The sequence below is a fragment of the Canis lupus genome, chromosome 32, assembly GCF_048164855.1.
Source record: "Canis lupus baileyi chromosome 32, mCanLup2.hap1, whole genome shotgun sequence".
Taxonomy (NCBI): domain Eukaryota; kingdom Metazoa; phylum Chordata; class Mammalia; order Carnivora; family Canidae; genus Canis; species Canis lupus.
Window position 1 is genome coordinate 16,227,470 of NC_132869.1, and position 24,922 is coordinate 16,252,391.

A 24,922-nucleotide genomic window follows, 5' to 3' on the forward strand; every position below is an offset into this window, starting at 1 on the left:
TGACAAAACATTCACTCTCTCTAAACCAGGCAAACATCTTGGCTTCTGACACTGCTTCCAAATACACTGACCGTCAATTACTTGTGAAGATAAATTTAGAAAAGAATCAAAACATTAACGACAAGAAGAATTAACAGTGAGTTAGTGGCTACCATGTGTCAGCAATGTGCTATTCACTCTACAAACTACACATTACCTGTATTATCTCATTTAACCTGCATCAGGCAATTATTGCTATCCTCTTTCATAGATGAGAAACTTAGGTCTGAAGAGGTAAACTTAACCAATATTCATAGATAGCAAACTATTTGAACCTACATCTATATAATTTGAAATTCTTGATTCTCTGAATTATACCATCTTACTCTCCAGGTTCTGCAAGGGATGGGAATTTATATAGTGGATTTTTTCCTTTGAGCAGCTCTTTGGAGTTATGTTTATTATGCTTTTTAGTGAAAAATGTTCCAGAAGAGCAAATGCATTCACTATGGAGAGGCTGGCGAAGGGAGGCATTACAAAGGAAAAACAAAAACATGTTGAAATTGTTAATAGAGGAGTGTCAGGCATCATCCATCATTCTGTACTTGTATTTGTAAAAGGGAGCTCATAAATATCCAAAAGTTTTCATTTATTTTCGGTAAGGATTAAAAATAAGAAGACTAAAAATAATATGACTATCTGATTCTAAAATGAAAAGAAGGCATCATCAGCTTAGAAGAACCCAGTAAAAAGGAAGAAATACATATCTCTTTGTATCAAGAAAAAAAAAAAACCCTGTAATTTAGCTCACAAATGTCATGACCAAAGACATTGAAAACTATGGTATGAACTAAGGATCTGTATAATCAGGGACTCATGGGAAAGAAAACATAGGGAAAGAGAGTAAGCCATGTTTCTGAGGAGCACCTTACCATGCATTAGTTGGGAAATGTTATAAAATAATGCAATCAAAAGACCCAAGGGACAAGGGCTTAAGAATTACAGAAGCTTACTATTCTTTCACAAAATAGTTAAAAATAAGCCCATAACCACTAGGAAAACTCTGTCATGCTCAAGATATATCTTCATTTCTGGATGCTTGGCATCTGCATCTGCATCAGATGTGTATGTGCCAGTCAATGGCAAAGAGGAGAGGGTCAAGGAGAAAACAGACTTAGTCATCTATAATTAAGATCCAAAAGTGGGACATAAACCACTGCTGCTTAGAACTTGGTCATCTAGCCACAAGGGCTCCTAATTGGCCATGTGCTCAGCTAAGACTCTGGAAGGAGAGTATGAATATCGGTGGACAACTACCAATATCTGCCATACTCAGCCGGAAGGAAAGAAAGTAGGTGGCTTAGCCAGAGGAAACATCATTGTCCAAAGTTTGAATTGAGGATTTCCTTCTGTCTCCTCAAACTCTCTCCTCTTTGTCTGGATACCTTTTTATCCTATCTCTGGAGGACTGTAAAGTAGAGAAAAGAAATAAATAGCTGTTAAGCATGCACCTTAAATGTTAAGGTGTTTTGGTGCCAAAATCCCATCATTCATCATTCCACCTTTTTCAGGTTGATAACGTTCAAAAAACCAAAACAAAACAAAAAAAATAAGTAAATGAAAAATAAAGGGCCAACATTATTTATTGTCAGACAAAATATTATACAAACAAACATAGGGCTTTTCTAGATTTCATTGTTTTCTTCAGGAAATATTAGCCTGAAAGCCAAAGTATATTGTCCTACATCTTTTTGGAATCTATGGAGTCAACTCTGAATCTCTTTATCCTATAAGTCATATGAACAAGAATGAAAAGTATGCTTCACACACACCTCTCCTCCCCCAATCTGAGATGGAACTGAAAGTGAGAAGAGGCTGGTGGACCCTGTCCAACGTGTGCCTACCTCATAACTTCCAGACACAGAAAAGAGAATGCTGCATTTGGCTGAAAGAACTGAAACTAGGGACCACTAATGGTTGGGTGCATCTTATGTTACATTCACTATTTAGCTCTGACCAATGACTTCAGCTTCTTCTCCTTTTGGGGAGGTAGTTAGCAATTAGTAGAGACAGAAAGGATGGTAAAGGCAGAATTTCTTTCCTTTTCAGATTGAAGTATGAAAAAAAGAATAAGAAAATAACACACTAGCCACTGCAGAAGAAAGTACAACAAAACAAGTCATACAGCCACTGATTGGTCCCTTCTACTAAAGTGGTAATTCAAAAACCAAAAAACTTCAATAAGCCCAGGTATGATTTCTATATGTTGGAAGAATCTAAAGGAAACAAGATGCAAATACACATCCATACCTCTTCCTCCATGATTTCTATATGTTGGAAGAATCTAAAGGAAACAAGATGCAAATACACATCCATACACAGGAGAAAACATGCTACATAAAACCTGGATAGTAAGCATTTTTGATCTGGGTGAGTTGGGATGAAGAATTCCCTGCTCTCAGTTATGAGTGGTCATGCTCCTCCATTCAGGAAAGGCTGTTGTTCCAAATAAGCATATATGATTTGACCTGCTTGTGTGTACTACACCTTAAAGATTGTTTCTAGGGGCCCTAACAGGAGCCTGAGTCTTTATTTATATCTCACTATTCAGATGGCTGCTTGCTGAAATTGAAGGGAAGTTAAACTGAATCTTTCAATTTGTGGTCCTTGATTAGTCTATGGACCCAAACCCTAAATTTAGTGTGTGTGATTATAAGCCTCATTTTCCCATTATTAAAATGAAAATACTAACATATTGAAATCATTGGATCATTATGAAGATGAACCAGCATTATGAACACCAGGCATTTAACACAATACCTGATGTGATGCAATAATGTAATACATTATTAAAATTGTTGTTATGGATTTCATTTGCCATACAATATGGTAAGTTCTGAGGATGAAAGAACAATTAGCATATTTTTTTGTTTCAACAGGTATACAACCTAATAAAGAGAGATATGGTATTTTGAAGAGATGGGGGGTTGGGAGTCCTCATTTGATTAAGGGGCCCTGAACCAAGAAGCAGTAGAGTTTGAAAAGCCAGTAGCTTGAGGTACACTCACCAGCCAACGGGGGGCTGGTAGGGTGCCAGGGATAGAGTGAAATCCTGATCTTTGTTGTCTTCTTGACCATTTTCTGTTTTGACAGCAAACAGATCTCCGCAGGTCAGAAATAGAAAGGTCATTGATATTTCAGAATTTCAAGAATCTGATGATGCTGATGAAGATTATGGAAGAGATGCAGGCCCTCTAGCTAAGAAAATTCACTCATTTTCCCAGGAAGCAAAAATAAGAGGCAATTTGGAAAGAATTCACAGGAAGATAGTGAGGACTCTAAAGAAAAAGATGTGGAGACCAAGAAGGGTGATTCTCACTCAGCAGAAGACAGTGAAGATAAAAAGATCATCGAAATATGTGTCAGCAATGGCAAGCAGCCTCTAAAGCAGCTTCCAATCAGAGAGAGAGAGATGCTCATGAAAGATGAGGGCAGTGAAGAACAAGAGGAGGTTGAAGCACCACTCCAAGAGAAAGATTCCAGCAGTGATGAAGATTTCCTAATGGAAGACTATGATGATAATGACTATGGCAGTTCCAAAAAAAAAAAGAAAAGAAAAACAAAAAGATCCCTATGAAGTCCAATCCTGAGATAAAAGAAAATGCCCAAACCTAAGCCAAAGGCTACAGTGAGGCCAAACCCCCTGTGAGAGGCAAAGGGAAGGTAGGTCACTCCACAGCTTTAAAGGTATCAAAGGAAAAGGCTCCTTCTCCCAACGAAAAGGAGAAACCAGATAGCTCTCCAGAAAAGAAGCCCTCTGCAAGCCATCCACCTGAAAAATCTGGGGATAACGGGTCTGAAGATGAAGCTCAGTCTGTGGAGGATTAAAAAGTAATGATGGTTTGGGGAGATATTTTATTTAAAAAAAAAAGAGAAAAAAGAAAAAAGGAAAAAGAAAATCTACTTCAGATAGAACATAGTTTTGGCTATGGTTTGATTCATGGACTTTCAGTGCTTTTATCCTTTTCTTGAAAATCTCTCTTTTTAAAGAAAATGCTTAAATTTAATTTACTTGTCTATTGGTCCTCTCTTTGCCATCATCCCTCTTTCTGACCCCTTCCCAATAAAGCCATGTGAAAGTAATCACTGGATTGACTGCTTCATCTTTTGATTTTTTAATGGAGTATATGACAATTGTAAAGCAGTAAGATTTGAGAACACTATGGAAATTTCTTTTTTTTTTTTTTTTCCTAAACAGTAGCAAGTTGAACCGCAATCAAAAAACATAGAAGGGTTTTAGTTAAAAATGATTGCTTCTTTCTTTATCTGGGGTTAAAAAAAATCAGTTGTCATCTAATACAAGTTTATATGTCTATTATACACAAATATAGGTATCTAAAAAAATCATGATGTTAAACCCCAATTGATGGGGCACAGAGGAGATAAAGATGATTTCTAAATTATTACTGAAAGTATTCATATTTTTTACCTTGGGGTCAAGGAAGGGAATGGTGTTAACTGACCTTGTTTGGAGGTGTGTGTGTGTGTGTGTGTGTGTGTGTGTGTGTTTTAAATTTCATCACTCGTTATCTCAAAGAGACCAGGAGCCAGTGATCCTTTTATCTTGCTACAGTCTTTCAGGAACTTAAAAAAAAAAAAAAAAAAAAAAAAAAGGTCAGGGGCCGCTAAAACTTAAATCACTCTTTCCTATTTCATTTTCTAATGGTTCTTGTTTTTAAGTACATATGTATCTATTGTTTCCTGGATAAAATTTTACCAAGGCTGAAAAAAAAAGAACCTTAGAATTTAAATGGCAAGATCTATGCACTAGAGTATATTTCTTCTTAACTGACATTTAGGTTTTAAGCAAATAAAGTACCAATTAATGTGAAACTCGAGAGAGAGATGAAAAGAAGTTTGCACAATAGAGTAATACTTGTTCTGAAATAGATGTATCCGAAGAGTATGTTTTTTAAAGGGAACACATGTTTTGCCTAATTTAATTCAAAAGAAAAAAAAAAGAAAATTTTGAAACTGCAGTTTACTCTCTAAATCCCCATGTATAAGGAGAGTCCCACCTGCAATTTCACCCATTTCAAGAAATTGAGTACCACCAATTTAGGTTGTCTTGCTTGATCCCCATAGCTGCAAACTACATCTCTTGCTTCACATCTTTATGTTCAAAATCTATCTCCATCCCACTTAGCTTGTGAAGGGTGAATGGCATTTTCATGTGTAGTGTTTATAAATATCTAGAGATAATGTACACCAAGCAGCTAGTAGGTATTCAATATATTTTCTGATTCAATAAAAGGGACCTAGTCAAACTAAGAGGATGTCTGAATGACAAAGAAATGTTTCCACCTGGAACAGCCTTTCTAAATGATTAGAATTGCTTATGCCCCAACAAATGCCCTTTCCTACTTTTCAGTTAAAAGGATGGAGGGTCCAGCTGGGGATTACAAAAACAGAGTGAAAGCTAGGTTAGGGGCACTAGAAAGAGAGTGTAGGAATCAGGCAGCTTTCTGATTTTAAAAAGTTTAAGAAGGCAATCACTAAAAATAATTTCATTGTCATATCAGGGATCCTTCCCCTTTTAATAAATATCGGATGAAATCTCTTGACTTTTAACTTGCCAATAAGATTAATGGGAGAAAAAATTTGTGGAGTTAGGACACAGAATAACCTGACAACTGCATTGAATTTATACCTGCATACAATGGACAGAATGACTTATATCATAGGAATCAGTGTGGCTATGTATAAGAATTTGCCAAATGTGTGAAAGAATGAGAAATTGATAGCTTCCTGGTAGTTCCTAGGAAATGAATACTTGCAATAGCTTGGTCTTTCATGCCATGTTGTCTATACTTAGCATATTCAAGTACTTTACCAGCTATGGATGCTTTTCTAATTTCTGATCACTCCTGGGACTGGTTTCCCAAACCAGATCGGCTTTTTTGCTCCAAGAAACATGTGCTGAGGTTCGCAGGCATTTCTACTTCTTCTGACATTTATGTTTCCTCCAGTGTCCCTTTCCCACATCTTCCAAAATAGGACATGTTCAGTGATATGAAATGTGTTGTCTGACAATGTGATCAATAGAGCAGAAACCTGCCTCCAGACACCCTGGGACCTATGTCTCATATTCATAAAAGGAGTTATTACTTTGGGTGCTGCTAGGCTGTGGAGTCTCTCCATTTTTATTAATTGTATCTCTCAGCTGCACTGGATAGGAAAGAGCTGCTGCTTTATGAGTTTTCTCATTTCCCCAATCCTGCAATGTTTTGGACTCTGAATGGGGCAAAAAAGTAATTCACGAAAGTAGCAGTTGTTGTTTGTCTCATACAATTAAATTCCTAGAATTGACTCCAGAGGTGATGTTCTGAGGGGAAGCAGTGTATATTGGTCATAAATGTCTTTGCCATTTGTTGAAATTGGAGTTCGATTTGGAGATGAAATCTGATAAAGTAAACAGAGAGCAAGACTGGAGTTAGGACACATAAGTTATTGCCTGAGTACTTCTGCTGACTGGGAAGATTTAGCTAGATCATGCTTTTCTGTGCTACAGTTTCTTCCTTTGCAAATGTTGATAGCTTGTGCTATTCTTCTGGAAGATGAAGGAATTTTCTTTGTAATTATGTGTATATAGTAAGGTAATCAATATAAAAACTCTAAATTATAGCCAAGGCATGCAATCTGCAGTCACATAGTACCCTAAGCTTGGTTTAATGGTCAACTCTCACTGCCTTGAAACTTTTAATAATTTTGAGCAAGGGGCCCAACATTTTCCTCTTGCACTTGATTCTATAAATTATGTAGACAGTCCTGCTTATGGAATATCCAACTGTAGCTAAGGAAACTTGATAGATACAGATTTCTACACTATAAACCATAAATTATTTTTTTCAATGATATAAACTAATATTTCATCCAATGTTTTCAAACAGAACTTGTTTTTTAGTTCTTACCTCATAAAAGTACTCAATATTAACTACCTTATTATAATACTGACAGAAGTAATTTCTGCTCAATTTTATAGGATCCAACCATCATTATCTTATGGGAAAATTAGTAAAATCTCCTGGGAGAAAGAAACTTATAAATTAGAAAAATTCTCTTTGGGTCAAGAATATATATATATATATATACTTTAGTACTTTTGAAAAGACTGTAATTTTTACATAGAAACTGTGTTCTAGCACCTAAAGTCCCGGTGGCTGAATCAGGAAGAAGCCTAGACACAAGTTAACCCAGCAACACCTAGCAGAATGGCAGCCACCGCTGTGTCTCTCATACAAGGAATAGAAGGGAAGGGAGAAGAAATGGGTAGGAAATATCAGAAAGGGAGACAGAACATAAAGACTCCTAACTCTGAGAAACAAACTAGGGGGGGGTGGAAGGGGAGGTGGGCGGGGGGTGGGGGTGAATGGGTGATGGGCACTGAGGGGGGCACTTGACGGGATGAGCACTGGGTGTTATTCTGTATGTTGGCAAATTGAACACTAATAAAAAATAAATTTATTATTAAGAAAACAAGCTATGATAAATAATTTTTTCTGAAAATATCGAATAAAATGCATCAGTAACATTAACAACATATATGTGGGGAGGGTGCATGCTATGACTAGCCAGTTCGGTTGTTAGATACATTAGAGCTATGACATTATTTTTGTCCTTATCCTTTTTTTAGCCTTCTCATATAGATCTAATAAGTTGGAGGTTGTTTCTCAGGAATAGAGACTTTTTGCTGTTTGTTTGTTTGTTTGTTTTTGCAAGGGGAAGGAAGGGTGTGAGGTTGTTATTCATTCAAGTCCACATACATACAATCTAGAGATGAGCCACTCACAAACAGTACCCTCTTGTAGTCCCAGTTCTTCACTTATTTAATTGGCCAATCACAAGATTCATGATGTTAGATGGTGTACAGAAGAAATCCCATCTTTCATATTATATGCAAGTTGTCATTATATTCCTTTTGTCATAAACAAAAACATATGTTTGTTTCAGGGAGCTTAAGTTTTGTTTGGAATACAAGCATTATAAACAGATGAGGAGGGCCACCTAATTTAGACTAGGAAGGTAAAGAAAAAAAAACACACTTAAGTACCTAAATGATATTAGTAGCTAGCTTGAAGCCACAATTTGACCTTTAAGTTAGCCTGGAAGCAAAAAGTATGAAGCAAAAAATAGATAGGTGGACTGTGTATGATGAAAGGTATACTCTGGTCAAATATGAGAAAAATAAAGTAACTGAGGTTGAGAGACCTAACTAAGCTTTAATGAAAAAATAACAAACATTAGTTAATGGGAGATGACCTGTATTCAAGGTCAGTGGAATCTGACCATGAGAAGTCAAGTTTAGAGTATCAGGTTCTTTTGGAGAATATTTTCTTCTCTTTAGGAAATGCTATATGCAAATTCTGAGGTCATGGACGCTATTGTTCGCTCTCATATCACAAGGTTTATAGAGAATATTCTCGGTAATAAGCCTTCTATATCCTGTGTTGAGTAATGGAATGAATTGTCTAGCTAGTATGTAAGCAAGGAAGTTGAAAATAACTAGCCATATTTGTCCAAGTGAGACCAAACTGAACTATAACTAAGCAGTCCACCTATAAATTGTCTTCCTGGACAAATTCCCTATACTTTAGTAAGATACTCTTTATACATAAATAAGGATTCTGTTTATTCTATCTAGACAGAGAGAGAAGGGGTACATACTGATTTATTAATGGAGGGAAAATTTTATTAAAGCTCTTATTCTACTTTCCTAGAGAAGTTTTAAGTGATGTTTCAGAGTCTAAAATATCATTTTTAACTCTTTCTTTTGTATGTCATTGTTCTGCTATTTAATCTTCTCTGTTGGCAGAGTTTGTGAGGGTATTAAGGAACTAAGGACTTCTTCCTAATGACAATCTAGGAACATTTGTACTTTGAATAATGAAAGCAATGAAAACTAGTGGTAAATAGCATCCAGAATTTTTATCTAGGTCAGTTGAAAAACACATAACCAAGTCTAGGAAATAATAAATTCTCTTATAATTGATTTTTTGGTAAAATTCTAAACTGTTGAAAAATTTGCATATATTTCTATTTGTTTTTCTTATATTTGAGTATTTAAAAAAAAAAAAAACCTTAATTCTAAACTCTGAAAAAGGTGCATTTATGAATGTGATTTTAACTATAGAGAAACTATACCAAGGAGAAGCTATTTATTTAGTTGATGACAGTATGTTAATATAAATCTGTGACATGCATCATGTGAGAAACTATTAAAATTATATCAATTAAAGCCAATGCCTTGAAGAAATAATGGAACTCAAGTGAAAATATTTTTAATAAAAACATTATAAAAGAAACTCAATGTAATTAGTTTTTAAAATATTTTGAGCTTTGATTTTTTTTAAATTATAAGTAGTTATATATTGCGAGGAAAAAAAGACTAATTAGTGGTTGATTCCTTAGGCAATAGAATAAAATCTATTGTTACAGAGAATAATTTTTTAAAAATCTAATGAAGAAATGTAAGCTCAAATCCCTTATATTAGGTAATTAAATGAGTCATGTTTCATATATTTGATCAAAGAATACTGTGAGGAGAATAAAGTTAGTAGAGCAAAAATCAATTATTTTGATTCCTGGGCATCTTGTTTTGTTTATTCATGAATTAATATTCTATGGCCTCAGATTCTTCTGCTAACTACAGTCTCACAAAGTATGCAGTTTGTCATATTGGGGCCCAAGAGATGGCATATGTATTATTTTCAGAATCACTCAGGAAAATAAGTTTCTTAGATAGCGGACCAACATTTTATTTTCCCTAAGTATACACTGCATTTAGCAGGAATGAAGAAAGGCAATGAAAAACTAGTAAACAAAAGGAATGTTTACTATTCTAGTTTTCTCTTTCCAATTTTTATTTACCTTTCTTCTTCAAAACAAATAAACAAACACTCTTTACTCGCCCCCACCCTCACCCCCACCACACCCCACCCCACCCCCGGCAAAAACAACGACAAAAAACCTGAGATACTGTCAAGGGGTGAGAGATCTATTTAATCAGAGTTCCCTTAAAAAATCCCAAAAATTTCCAAGTGGATTCTGTGCTGGAATGTCTGTATGAACTTTGGTAGAACAGTACCAGAACAAGGTCAACAGGACTTAGGTATCTCAGTGCCAGAGGGCCCCCTGCTGTATATGTATGGAGGCCCCATGGTCCTTGAAGATCATACTATGATAAACTCAAGAGCTCCTGTTCAGAGATTTGAGGAACGTTTGATGTACATCATTATTCTTAGTTTGGATATGACTTGCTTAATTTTATTCTGAGGTTTGTTAGGTATTTAAAAGTTTGACTTGCTCAAGAGTTCTAAAGGTTCGTTAGCTATTTAAAAGTTTGTATCTCCCCTTGTAGGTCGACAAAGCCTTCACAATAATAACTATTGGGAGTTTAAAATTCTTGCTTTCTGTTTTTGTTTTTTTGTTTTTGTTTTGTAATGAGACTTCTTTCACTCTTGGCTAAAATTTGACCTGTTCTGCCTTTATCTAAGTTAATTTTCATATCCACTAATAGTATGCGGGTTATTTTTACCCTTTTATTTTTTTTTTTAATTTTTATTTATTTATGATAGTCACACAGAGAGAGAGAGAGAGAGAGAGAGAGAGAGGCAGAGACACAGGCAGAGAGAGAAGCAGGCTCCATGCACCAGGAGCCCGACGTGGGATTCGATCCCAGGTCTCCAGGATCGCGCCCTGGGCCAAAGGCAGGCGCCAAACTGCTGCGCCACCCAGGGATCCCTATTTTTACCCTTTTAAAGATTTCTGGAAAAAATGAAAAAAAAAAAAAAAAAAAAGAACCACCTGTAGTAAAGATGGCTATAAGTTCTTTGCTATTCTCTATGTAAAGTATGAGGTCTTATCCCTCCCTGCCTTGAGCTGGCACTGGCTTTTTGGGCATATTAACCAGTGTAATACGACACAAATTACCTTCTGCAATTCTGAGGCTAAATAATAACAAATTTTGCAGTTTCTGCTTGGATGTCTTAGTACATTCCCTTTGGAATTCTGAGACTATACAATAAGACAGAGGTCCCAGTTGAGTTCATACTTCCAGTCTTTCCATCAAGGTAACAACTACGTGAGTAACCATCTTGGATCCTTAGTTTAAGATGAATGCTGAGTCTCCTAGGCTAAAAGAGAAAAAGAGAATAAAAACAACAAGATGACTCTACAAAAGACTGGAGATTGAGTTGGAGACTATTAAAAAAATAGAAGTTCAGAAAATAGCCTTACCATGACAAAACAAAATAATTCAGCAGTAGAAAGAGAGGAATATACTATGAGTAGGGAAACTATGATAGGGAAAGCAGATATGAAAACTGATGAATAAGAATACTGGTTACTGAAAAATGAAAAGAAGAATTGAAGGTAGCCACGAATAGGAAGGAGTCCCAAGAGCAGTATATAAATTCTCCCCAAATTCTTGACTGACCCCTGAACCTTGGCATTCAATAATCACAGAGTAAACTACAGCTGGAATACTGACATATTAGTCAGTTTTCCTTAAACAGTTTTCTTAATAAGCCTTCACAGTGACTATTGTTTATATTTTATTGGCCACTTTCAGTTGTAATGAGGTTAAAAATATAGTCTTCTTTCTTTTTTTTTTTCCACTGTAGATTACTATCAGCAGAAATAAAATAGAATTTCTGTCTATAAAGGAGAAGAGAATTCTAGGCACCTACCTGGAATTAAATATCCGCCCCCCTCCCCCAAGTTAAACACTTTCCAGATATAGGAATGCTGAAATAGATTAATGAGTTGTGACTACAACCTAATCCTCACTCCCTCACTTTCTGTGTAAAGACCCAGATTATACTGTTTTCACCAAGATGTTGAAAAATTTTGGTGAAAGGGGCAAGAACATCTTTGGGAAGAAACACAGTGGCTATTCTCTTTGCTAAGAGATTCTGGTAAAAGAGAATAAAATTAATATAGCTTACTGGGTTTCTACCATGATTGCACAAATGTTCTCACCATAGGGATCTCTGGCCATAATTAATTGGTTATGAGGTCTTTTAGACTGAAATACTTAGTTAGGCCATAAAAAAATTTAGTTAATATATACTTCTGAATAGCCCCAGACCTGTTGAATAGATGCCTGACTACAGCCACAATAAGAGAAAAATCTCCACTTGAGTCAGTTCATAAAATCTTCTCTGAATGTATAACTTCTATCACTTCTTTTATTTGACCTGTAGTCATACTTCTTAAACTTTTGAATTATTAACTCATATTAGTACTTGTCTTTGTATAAATGTCTTATCTCCAAAACTAATTTGTAGTTTTCTCTAAGTAGGAGCTATGTTTTATGCTTTTATATGTTAATTTTTCTGTATTCATGAATATTTTCTGGCATATGCATTACTTCACAGAAAGAAAGAAGATTAGGCACTTGGGCAGTACGTTTAACCCTCTCAGATACTGTGGTTTACCACGATACTGATTCTCTAATTGGAAATGTTGTAGTTTCATTTTAGTTGGGGTCTCCAGGCTGTCACTGCCTGCTCTGGTTGTGCTATTATCAGGAACTCATCCTCACAGCTTCTGAATCCCTTTGTTCATTTTTGGACAATCTTTGAACATAAATTCACGCCCTCATTTGTTCCACAAATGGGCACTCCATAACGGCAGCTCTTTGCATCCTAAAGCCCTTCTCTGTGATCTTGTTCTGTTTTCATAGAGTGCAAAGAGACTCACCCTGGAAGCTTCCATATCTGGGGCAAGTACCTCACCTGGGTGTGGGCAGGGAGAAAGCCACATTGGCATTTTCTCAAAATAAGTGAAAGAGGTGAAAAAGGTCCTGAAAATAAAACTCTTGAAGTTCTGTGCCTTCTTATCAGAAAAGGAGACAGAACATGAAAGACTCCTAACTCTGGGAAACGTACTAGGGGTGGTGGAAGGGGAGATGGGCGTGGGGTGGGAGTGACTGGGTGACAGGCACTGAGGTGGGCACTTGATGGGATGAGCACTGGGTGTTATTCTATATGTTGGCAAATTGAACACCAATAAAAAATAAATATAAAAAAGTTCTGTGCCTTCTCATGTTGTCTAGATTCTTAGAACTTGCCTGAATTGGACCCAGTGGCATAAAAGTGCCTTCGTTGGTAAAGTATTGGCAGAAAAATATAGCTATTATACTTCTTGTTTCCTAAAGTGCCTATCTCAACAACGAACATGTTATCCATCTGTAATTCATTTATTAAATTGATTGGATAAAGTGTTTAGACAGGATATGGCTATTAATTTTTGTTAATGCTGCCTTCAATCAGAATTCCTTTCCCTATGCCCTGGACATTTATCTTGGGAAGATAATGATTTCTCTTTTTCTATTCACTTTTTGGACATTCAAGTATTTTATAAATATAATTCTATGTTTATATAGTGTAAAAAATAGCTGCATATATTTTAATCTCTCCATACATCCTCCTATAACACATACTAATCAATAGGGAGAGAATAGAAAACCTCCCATTACTCTTGCCTACACTATAATAGAAGACAGCAAATACACACACTTTGATTTATATGAAAATGGGGAAATAAATATCTGAATCCAGTAGTGTCATTGGCAAGCCCCACAAAAGACTGAAGACTTTTGAGACTTTCAGAGACTTAAAAAAAATAGAGTTCAGAAAGCAGCGTAACCATGACAAGACAAGATAATGCAGCAATGGAAAGAAATTACAACATGAGTAGGGAAACAGGGAGTAGAGAGAACAGGTTTGAGATGTGGTGAAAATCTCCTAATCCTAGGAACTGGTAAGTCAAAAGAAGAAAATTGAAAGTGGCCACAAATAGAGGAGGGTCCTAAAATAAGCACATAAATTCTCTCTAAATCCTTAGATCAGAGATCCCTGGGTGGCGCAGCAGTTTGGCGCCTGCCTTTGGCTCAGGGCGCGATCCTGGAGACCCGGGATCGAATCCCACGTCGGGCTCCCGGTACATGGAGCCTGCTTCTCCCTCTGCCGGTGTCTCTGCCTCTCTCTCTCTCTCTCTCTGTGACCATAAATAAAAAATAAATAAATAAATAAATAAAATTAAATCCTTAGATCACACCTCAACTCTGCATGCACCAAAGACTCCAATTATCCCAAGGTAAACAATAGCTGGAAAATGGAAATACTTGATGTGAGATTTCAGCAGCTACCCAGGGAAAGAAGACAGAGTGTGAAGTTCAGGCTTCGTCAGGTTAGAAGGGCTTGGTAAATAAGTTGGATTTTCATGATTTAGAAGTCAATATTATTTCTAAATACTAAGAGATTTGCCCCAGGTTTAAAGGCAAAATTTAATGAAAGGGAATAAAGGAAAAGGAGTGAAAATATCAGAGAGGGTGACAAAACACGAGAGACACCTAACTCTGGGAAATGAACAGGGAGTAGTGGAAGGGGAAGTAGGTGGGGGATTGGGGTGACTGGGTGATGGGCACTGAGGGGGGCACTTGGCGGGATGAGCACTAGGTGTTATGCTATATGTTGGCAAATTGAACTCCAATAAAAAAAAAGAAAATAAAAGAAAATAAATAAAGGCAAAATTTAAAAATGACACATTTTAACAGAGATTGAAATGAAGATTCCAGAAAGTTGAGGTTCTCTGCTGGTTATTTATCTGATTAGTAAGCAAACAATAAATGACAAAAAAAAAAAAAAAACTACAAAAAAACCCCCAAAAACAGCATAATCAAGAGTTTCAACCAAGTAGCATCTCTGGTGCACATGATAACATTTAAAAAAGTACTAAATAGGTGAAGAGATGAAAAATTTGATTGATAGCTAAGAGAAAAATCTATCAACAGAAATAGCACAACAGACAATATAAATGTTGAAATTAGCAACGACTGTAAAATATTAGGCTACATTTGTCACAGCATTTACAGGAAAATATATATAATTGGTAGAACAATGGAAACTTTAATTAATATGTATTTGGCAATCATAGAAATAAAAAAAAGAAAATACCTGAAATTAAAAATCATTGACTGAGATTAACAGAATAGTAGAGTTCCAATAATCTCTAAAGCAAAATCATCCTAATATATATGTAATTGTAGTGTCAGAAAGAGAGGAGACTGAAAAGATAATTAAAAAAAAATATTGTGTAAAGACGTTCCTAAACTAATGAAAGCCATCAATTCAAAGATCTGGATGATTCAGCAGAATTTTAGCAGGATAAATTCAAAGGAAAACACATTTATGTATATCAAGTCAATATGCTGAAAACTGAAGACAAGGAAAAAAATGTAAATCAACTAAAGGAAAGTAGGTGCATTGCAATAAGAGGAACAAGGATAAAAATAACAATTGACTTATCCTTAGAAATAATGGGGGCCAGAAGGTAATAGGGCCATATCTTCAAACTGCAGATTTAGAAAAAAAAAAAATCCATCAACTCAGAATTCAAAATCTAACAAAAATATCTTTCAAAAATGAAGACAAGGATTTTTTAAAGTAAGTGAAAGCTGGGGAAATTTATTACCAGCAGATCAATCCTATAAGTAATGCAAAAAGAAAATTTATTTTTGGGTGAAGGGAGTTCCAAGTTAATAAAATTAAGGATCTACAGGAAAAAAAAAAGAATATCACCGAAAATGATCACTATTTGAGTAAATATGAAAGATAATTTTTGCGTTCTTAAATACTTTTAAGTCAATTGACTACAGCAAAAAATCAGAGTGTGGAATTCAAGACATATAGAATTAAGACAGATAAGAATAGCACAACACACAGTAAAACTGAATTGTAGTATTGCAAGGTTCTTATATTATCTGTCTAGTGCTATAATAATAACTTGAGTTAGTGATAAGGAAACATATTTTAATACTACTAATAACTGTACAGTAAAAACAAAATAGCAATTATCAAAGGTAGAGCTAAAGACAATAGAGGGGAAGGAATGGAATACCACAAATACTTGGAAAGCAGACAGGAAATAAGGTATAAAAGAAGAGAAAAACACAGAAAGTAAAATATAAATAACTAGAGAGCAGACTGAGACAAGCAGCATGAAAGAGAAAAAAAAGTAAAATGATTTATCATTAAAACAGAGGAAATAAAACTATCTTGAATTGTTGATTATTAACAGCATGATTAGCAGCATGATTGTTTATTTAGAAAATTCTAAGAGATCCATAAAGAAGTTACTAGAATGCTTAAGTGAGCTTGGTAGGATTGTAGGATATAAAGTCAGTGTACAAAAAAATCAACTGCATTTCTATGTAATTAAAAAAAATGTAAATTTATCTAAAAATTGCCATTAATAAATAATAACATCAAAAATACCCCTGAAATACTTAGGGATACATTTTGTGCATGACACACACACTGAAAAGAACAAAATACTTTTGAGAGAAATTAAAGAAGACCTAAATAAATGAGGTGATACCATATTTGTGAATCAAAAGAATAAATATTTTTAAGATGCCAGTTTTCCTCAAAGTAGCCCCAATCAGAATTATAACCAACTTGTTAAAAATAAAGACCAAAAAGCTAACTCTGAAATTTTTATGGAAATTCAAAGGATCTAGAATAGCCAAAATAATTCTGAAATACAACAAAGTTGGAGGACTTACACTATCTGGTTTCAAAGCTTACTTTGGAAAGCAATAATCAAGAGACAGTGGTCTAAAAACAGACCCACACTTACATCAGTTGAAGGCCAACTAAAGTTCTAAAGTCATTCAATGGAAAAAGTAAATGTGTTCAACAAAAGGTGCTAAATAAAACTGGATATCTATATGTAAAATAAATGAACTTCTACCCTTACCTTTAAACATATGCCAAAACTGACTTAAACTGTATTATTTACATATGTCTAAAAATGAAAAAATAAGACTTTTAGAAGAAAATATAGGAGATAGACCAAGGTATTTTAGATATCAAAAGATTGAACTACAAAATAAAAGTAATACTATATTAAATTCAAAACTGTGGTTTACAAAAACATCATATAGAAAATGAAGAGATAACTTGCAGACTTGGAAAAATATTTTTAGAACACATATATAGTAAAATTATACATTTCTATAAAAGAATGACCCCCCCAACTTGGGAAAAACTTTTGAATAAAAACATCACAAAGTGGGTATCCCTGGGTGGCTCAGCGATTTCGCGCCTGCCTTTGGCCCAGGGCGCGATCCTGGAGTCCTGGGATCGAGTCCCGGGTCGGGCTCCCAGCATGGAGCCTGCTTCTCCCTCTGCCTGTGTCTCTACCTCTCTCTCTCTGTGTCTATCATAAATAAAAATAAATAAATAAATAAATCTTAAAAAATATCACAAAGTTACACAAATGACTAATACACATCAATTCTATGCTCAACATCACCAATTATCAGAAAAATATAACTTAAAACTACAGTGAGATAACACTATGTACCTACTAGAATAGTTTAAAAAAAGATTGGTATGCCAAGTGTTGATGAGGATGTGGAGCAGCATGGATTCCCAACCACTACTGGTTATAGAAAATGGCACAAAATGGTACAGCTACATAAGAAAAAGTTTGTTAGTTTCATATAAAGATAAATATAAATTTACCATATGACTCAGGCACTCCACTCATAGTATTTATCCAAGAGAAATGTAAACTTTTATATATAAAAGACATATAGTTGTATATTCATAACACCTTTGTCTGTAAGAACCAAAACTTGGACATAAAGTCAATCAACAGGTGATTGGATGAACACATTGTGATATTTACATTTAATGTAATACTGCAAAAAACATGAAATGAACTATTGCAATAGCATGGACAAATCTCACAAATGCAAAACAAAAGAATCCAGACACAAATAAATACTTACTACTTGATTCCATTTATATAATACTCTAAAGAAGACCATTTTATTTATTTTTTATTTATTTTTATTTTTATTTTAAAGATTTTATTTATTTATTCATGAGAGACACAAAGAGAGAGAGAGAGAGAGAAGCAGAGACACAGGCAGAGGGAGAAGCAAGCTCCATGCAGGGAGCCCGATGCGGGACTCGATCCGGGAACTCCAGGCTCATGCCCTGAGCCAAAGGCAGGCGCTAAACCGCCAAGCCACCCAGGGATCCCCAAGAAGATAGTTATAATCCATAGTGACAAAAAGCAGATCAGTCCATACCCTGGGTATAGAAATAGGGTTAAGGACTGAATAGGAAAGGTGGCAAGATAACCTTGTTTGTTTGATACCACTGTAATGGTGGTTACATAAGTATATAAATATTCGTCAAAACATATTAAGCTATATCTTTAAAATTGATGCGCTTTTCTCCTATGCAAATTAGGAAGTTAAAAAACTTAATAAAGTAAGTTTTTTTTTTTTTTTTTTTAAGATTCTGTTTATTTATTTGAGAGAGAAAGTGTGTGAGTGAGCATGCAGAGGGGCATTGCGACGGGGAGAGGCAAAGGAAGGGGGGGCAAGCCGACTCTTGCCCAGCAGGGCACCTGTCCCAGGGCTCTATCCCAGGACCCCAGGATCATGACCTGAGCCAAAGGCAGATGCTTAACTGACTGAGCCACCCAGGCACTCCTGTGAGGGTTTTTTTTTTTTTTTAATTACAAAATATTAAATACTTAAGAAGTAAATTTAAGAAAAGATTCACAAAACTTTAAAAAAATCTACATTTTATTGTGACAAATTAAGAAAAATAAATTAAATAAATGAATGTTTGTTTGTTTTAAAATTTACAAGCTGATTCTAACACTTACATAGGAATTGAAACAGCCAGGAATAATTAAGACAAATCTTGAAGAAATAGAACACAGCTGGAGTATTCACTAATACTATCTCTTCAGACCAATGATAGGATATACCTACTCCAATTAAAACAGCATATTGTGAATTATAGGCAGACCAACAGACCAATGCAGCAGAATAGAGTCCAGACACACAAATATTGTAGCTTAATTCATGTCAAAACTGATATTATTGAGTACAGAAAGGATTTTTTATTCAGTAAATGGTTCTGGGAGAATCCCTGGGTGGCTCAGTGGTTTAGTGCTTGCCTTCGGCCCAGGGCCTGATCCTGGAGTCCCGGAATTGAGTCCCACATTGGGCTCCCTGCATGGAGCCTGCCTCTCTGTGTGTCTCTCATGAATAAATAAATAAAATCTTATTAAAAAAAATGGTTCTAGGATAACTGTATACTCATATATAAACAAAGTGGATCATGATCTTTATTCACAGCATACACAAAATTTAACTTCAAATGGACTGCAGATAATAAATATGGAAAGTAAAACGATTAAGCATTTAGTAAAAAACAAACAGAACATCTTTATGACCTTGAAGTAAAGATAAAATGTAGTCTAATCAAAAAGGAAAGAAGAATGTACCATATCAAAATAAAGAGTTTTCTTCTCAAAAAAGCAATATTAAGAGGATGAAAATAGAAGGTATAGAATGTAAGAAAAAAAAATATTTACAGCACATGCACTCAACAAAAAATCATATCAAAAATATGACAAAAACAAAATAAAACAACAAATCTATGAAGAAATAAGGAAATACAGGCAATCCACTACAATTTTGAAAAAATAAAATTCAAGAAATACTTCTCAAAAGTGTATATCTAATTGCCAATGAACATAAGAAAGAATGATTGACTTAATTAGTCATTAAAGAAATGCAAACTAAAACTGTAATGCTAACAATTATGCACCATAAGAATGTTTCAAGAGAAGAAAGAAGATGTTAAGAGCTGGTTAAGATGTGCGGCAACTCAAACTCTCATAACACTGGCAGGAGTGTAAATTGGTATACTTTGGAAAATTGTTTGACAGTATTTACTGAAGCTGAGTGTATAACCTATGGCCCAGCATTTTTATTTTGGATATATCTCCAATAGAAATTTATTCACATTTCACTAAAATATTTTTACCAGAATTATTATACTACCACTGTTTAAAATAGCCCTAAGTTAAAAAATAAAATAAAATAAAATAAGATAAAATAGCCCTAAGTTCACCTATATTAGGAGGGATAAATTCTTTGTGAGGTATTTTCATAATAGAAAATTGCATATACATTTAGAAAAAAAGGAATTAGAAAAACATATACTGTAGGATTACATTGATATTAAATTGAAATATCTAAATATAATTTCTAGTGTTAGATATCAATGTAGTGGTTACACTTGGGTACTGGGTAAAGCTGGAAGAGGACTCCAGGATTCCTAAGGTGTTAAAAATCTTCTTCAGCTGAATGAGTATGCAAGAACATACCTACCCACGTATGCTCACGTGGTATCAATATGTACCTTTATGATTTGTATACTTTCCTATGTGTGCGATGTACTTCAATTCAAAGATTATAAAAATATAAATTAGGTGAAAAGTGTAGTCCTAGCAAAATCAATATTCATTGTCTTTAGCTTTGGCTATTCAGCTCAAATTCTGAAATAATAGAAAAAGCTCACACCACACACTCTATGAATGTACTTTGAATTCCTAATCCTCTATTCTTATATGCATAAAGGCAGGAAATTTTGGCATTGTGCCAAGTTAAAATTTAAGCCATTTAAAGTTAGAACAACTCATTACTATATTTCCCATAAAACTACTTTGAATGTTCTGGCTCTGAGACTAATTGGGGAGAGAACAGTATTTACCATCCCATGTGAAAAATGAGAAAACGAAGTAAAATTAACTCTTATGTAACCAATGCTTAATATTATTATGATTTCATAGGATCAAGGCAAGGAGAGAAAGCAGTAGGACTCTAACCAGGGTACCAATTGTGTTAGTTTGCTAAAGCTGCCATAACAAAGTATCACAGACCGAGTGGCTTAAACAATAAAAATTTACTTTGTCACAGTGTTGGAGAATAAGAGTCTAAGATCAAGGTGCCAGCAGGGCTGATTTCTTCTGAGGCCATTCTGCTTGGCTTTTGGGTGATCAGCTTCCTGTCTTCATGTGGTTTTCCCCCTATATGTGCGTCCTAATTTCCTCATTTTACAAGGATGTCAGTCATATTGGTGTAGAGCACACCCTAATCTCATTTAACTTTAATTACTTCTCTAAAGACCCCTTCTTCAAATACGGTCACATCCTGAGATGCTAGCGGTTAGGACTTCAACATATCAATTTTAGAAGAACACAATTCAGCCTATAACCCTAAATTTGAAGACTGTGGCAGAATTCTTTTTTTTTTCATATTCAAAAACTATTATAAAAACACCACGAATTTCATGCTGATGGTACCTGATATTGGTAGGTGCCAGTATTTCCTAGGCTTTCTGGCTCTTTCCAAGACTCAAAACTTATGTAGTCCAGACCAACCATGATCATTCTACTTCCAATTCCAATCATGTCTCTAGGCATGGACAAGTGATATAACCCTGGTCTATGACATATAAGAGGAAGTGCATAGAGGAAGCTTCTCAGAAAGTTTTCCTGATTCTTGAATAGAGACACAATGGAGGAACTAATTCCTGACTTAAATTTTGCTACACGAGGGCTTGAGCTAAACAGAGCTATCTTGCAGCCCTTGGAGTAATATCTCATCAAATCTAAGAAAGGTAGAAAAGAATGATGGATAGCCAAGTAATTGCAATGAAGACGCTATCACCATAGCTCTGACAGCAATGAGTTGAATTAACATTGGGATTGCCCTGCCCCAGACTTCTTGTTGATGATATGAATATATTTTCTTTTTTCTTATGCCAACTTGAATTAGATAATTTATTTGCAGCCAATGGCATCTTAATTGATATAAGAATGATATAATTTATACTGTGAGGATTTTTGTTGTCACAAATGCTCTGTAGGAAATGGAAGAAAGGAAGTGTTTTTTTGTTTTGTTTTGTTTTGCTTTCCCCCTTCTTAGATAAGTTCTGAGAAGGCCCAGTCACTTTAGTGTAAATGAAAATGAGGCATCATACCTACATGGTTTTGCAGCAGTGTAATTCTACATGGAAGAAAAGTTTATGATTAGAGAATGAAATTTGCCTATAATTTCCATTAGGTTTTTATCTTTGTCCCGGTTTGCCTCCTGTGAGATTTGGATGTCAATTTTAGACTTGTCAGCCCTGACAAGATGACTTAGGAAATTTCCTGACCCCGAGTCTTGTCCAATGTTATGAAACCAATAAAATGCTCCTGGATTTTCATTTTGCACACTGATGTCAACAGATCTCATTCAAACAGATATCTCTTCTAAGAGGCTAACTTCCAGTTTCAATCTAATAAATCTGTGCCCCCTTCAAGTTTAAAACTTGTTCTCAGAAACCCTATTTGTCATGATGCTCTAAGAATCCTTTTGTACTATAATTGCAATCCATTATTTCCTGTGACAAGACATGTACCAAGTCCCTTGATTTCTCTTTTAAGATCCATGGAGAGTCTATCACAAATTCCATGGAACTCTGGATTCTCTATTGGTAGGTAGAGAATTCTACTTCATTGCTTCCAAATTTCTTTTCAGTGCTTTGATCACATTAAATTTCACACTGAAGTTTGGCATGAAGGCAAGTATCCAGACTTTGTCTTCAACCTATATTCAATCTGAATTGTTTCCTGGGAAATACCAATGTTTTCCTAATTAATCTACTGCTTACTTGATCTGATTTTGGAATAAAGGTGAATAAATTTTTACAGAAAGCAGCTACTTTCTCACTGAACTTTAAACAAAGCAGCAAGTACATATACTATATTAAATTTTCAAAATTCTGTATAGATATGCAAAGAAAAATGGCACTTAAATAAATCCATGGGAAAGTTGCCAGTTTGTTTATTTTGAGTCATTGGTCCCAACAGATTTCAGACTGTTGGTATCAGATGGTACTGTTAGACATGATCAGAATTGCCAATGTTCATTTTGACAAACTCAGTTATCTTCTGCATCTTTATTGCTTCCTGTGAACTTCATCACTGATATGTTGATTTGATTAGGTGGCACATCAAAACCAAGTTTTTACTGAGATTAATGATTAACCATGTAAGCTGTGATTCAACCTGTAATTTTAGAATGTATTCTTGGAACAGACTTTGAGATGGAGAATTGAGTGAAGGTTTGTGGAGAAATTCTATATGAAAATGGGAAGTGGGAATGGGGAGAAGCTGACCTGCAATGTGGTTGTGCCTAAGACCTCAGTAGAACTTACAGGTTGGTTGGGGGGAGGTAACTCTAAAGCTAGATTAGCCCTTCAGAGTTGTCTTAAGTTGAAGGGAGGACTCCAGCCTTTGTATCTACACACAAAGCAATCATTGGTTTCTAGCCATTGCCAGGAAAGAATGCAACCTTAGGATAAGCAGTTCCTTGATGCTGAGAGCAATTACTAGTGAATGAAGCCCCTGATATTCACAATAGCTGGGAGTTGAGTGCCTCAGTGATGAAGGAATGTAGACAGAGCACCCCTTACCCCTTAAGATAATTTCCTCCAAATATTTCAGTATTTGGCTTATTCTTATTTCATGGGTTAGTGGTAAACACTATAGCCTCCAACACTAATATTTGTCTTAGAATGAAAACTTAAGCTCATCACTTACTTCCTCTACTATCTTTTTATATTTCCCTCACACTCAGCATCTTTTCTTGTTTAAATGACTTGCCTGGTATGTGCACCAAGCTCCCGAGCCACAGGTTAACATGCCCTTCTGAAGCTATGGCTGTTGCACTTATTCATTTACTGGAGGTACTCCAGTATTACCTGTGTGTGCCAGATATATGCTTACCTAGCACCTGCTGAGGATAAGAGACAAGTACACCCTCCAACCTCATAACTCCTTTCCTTACTTGTTGGTTTTTGATACAAATGCCTGAGTGGTAGTCATAGCTTAAATTTCAATGAGACTTTATCAAATTTTCTAGAGGAAGTTATCACCATCTAGAGCCAGGTCCTCTAAATGCACAAGGCCTAAAATGTAGGGATGGAACACTACCCCAAATACATCAGTGGGAGTGATATTCCATGGGGCCACCCCTACATGCACATCATGGTTCCCAGACCCATGAATCCTGCCTATTGAGGTCAGCCTACTTAATTTATGGTGACTACCACGTTCTGAAGGATGGTGCCCAATACTCTTACTATCATCTTTAGACATTGCCCGAGCAATGTTTTTCAGAGATTATTTCAGTGACCTCTCAAGTCAGGAACTTCTGGGTGGTTGCAGTGTATGAAGCTTCACTGTAGAAACCATGATCATTTGACCACTTCCAGACTTCCTTAGCTATAAAATAGGCCCCTTGGTCTGAGGTGATATCTCGAGGGATTCTGTATATGTGTTTTTAGTACTTAGTAAGCCCATGGACATTGTGCTGGCTAAGGACCTAAGGACAGAAAAGACAAAACTCTCCCTAATTCCAGTTAGTCCCAGTCAAGATGAATCTCTGCCCCTTTCAGGATAGAAAGTGCCCAATCAAGTCACCTTGTCATCAAATGGCTGGCTGGTCTCCTCAAAGAATTGTGCCATATTAGTGAGGCAGGCCTGATCTTTGTTGCTGGTTTGAGCCATTCAGCAGTGGCAGTAACTAGATCAGTCTTGGTGAGTTGTAGCCTATGCTATTAAGCCCATTATAGGCTTCATTCCTACCTCCATTGCTGATCATGAGCCTATCATGCCAACAATAGAGTGGCCCATTCTGTCCACTCAGATGTTTTGTGATTTTTTAGTAGTTGATGCCTTCTGATGTGAGTTAATTCATGATGCAAAGATCTTTACATGTTGCACCTACTCCCATTTGTCTATCCACGTGGTTGTTCCCCTAGACCTTTATGATTTTGATCTTTCAACATTTCTCTTTCAAGGCCTCTCACCAGCTATCCAGCCTATTTTCTGCTGACCATGAGATTTTGGACATTCTTATTTTGGGCCATTTCTTTGTCCACACAAAGTGGCTGACCAAGTATACTGCCCTGAGATCTTCTAACTGGAAGGACTTTTCCCTCCTTCT

General features: G+C 35.6%; 2 long non-coding RNA genes across 3 annotated transcripts in view; one reads left to right on the forward strand and one right to left on the reverse strand.

The window, feature by feature from the left end:
* LOC140622638 (uncharacterized) overlaps nt 1–3,974 on the forward strand; it is a 55,553-nt gene extending 51,579 nt beyond the window's left edge. Inside the window, exons 4-5 of the long non-coding RNA XR_012022333.1 lie at nt 2,089–2,229; nt 3,133–3,974. This is a non-coding gene — a long non-coding RNA (uncharacterized lncRNA). The remainder of the gene's footprint in view (nt 1–2,088; nt 2,230–3,132) is intronic.
* Nucleotides 1–24,922, reverse strand: part of LOC140622639 (uncharacterized) — a 69,068-nt gene that overhangs the window by 29,423 nt on the left and 14,723 nt on the right. The window lies entirely within an intron of this gene.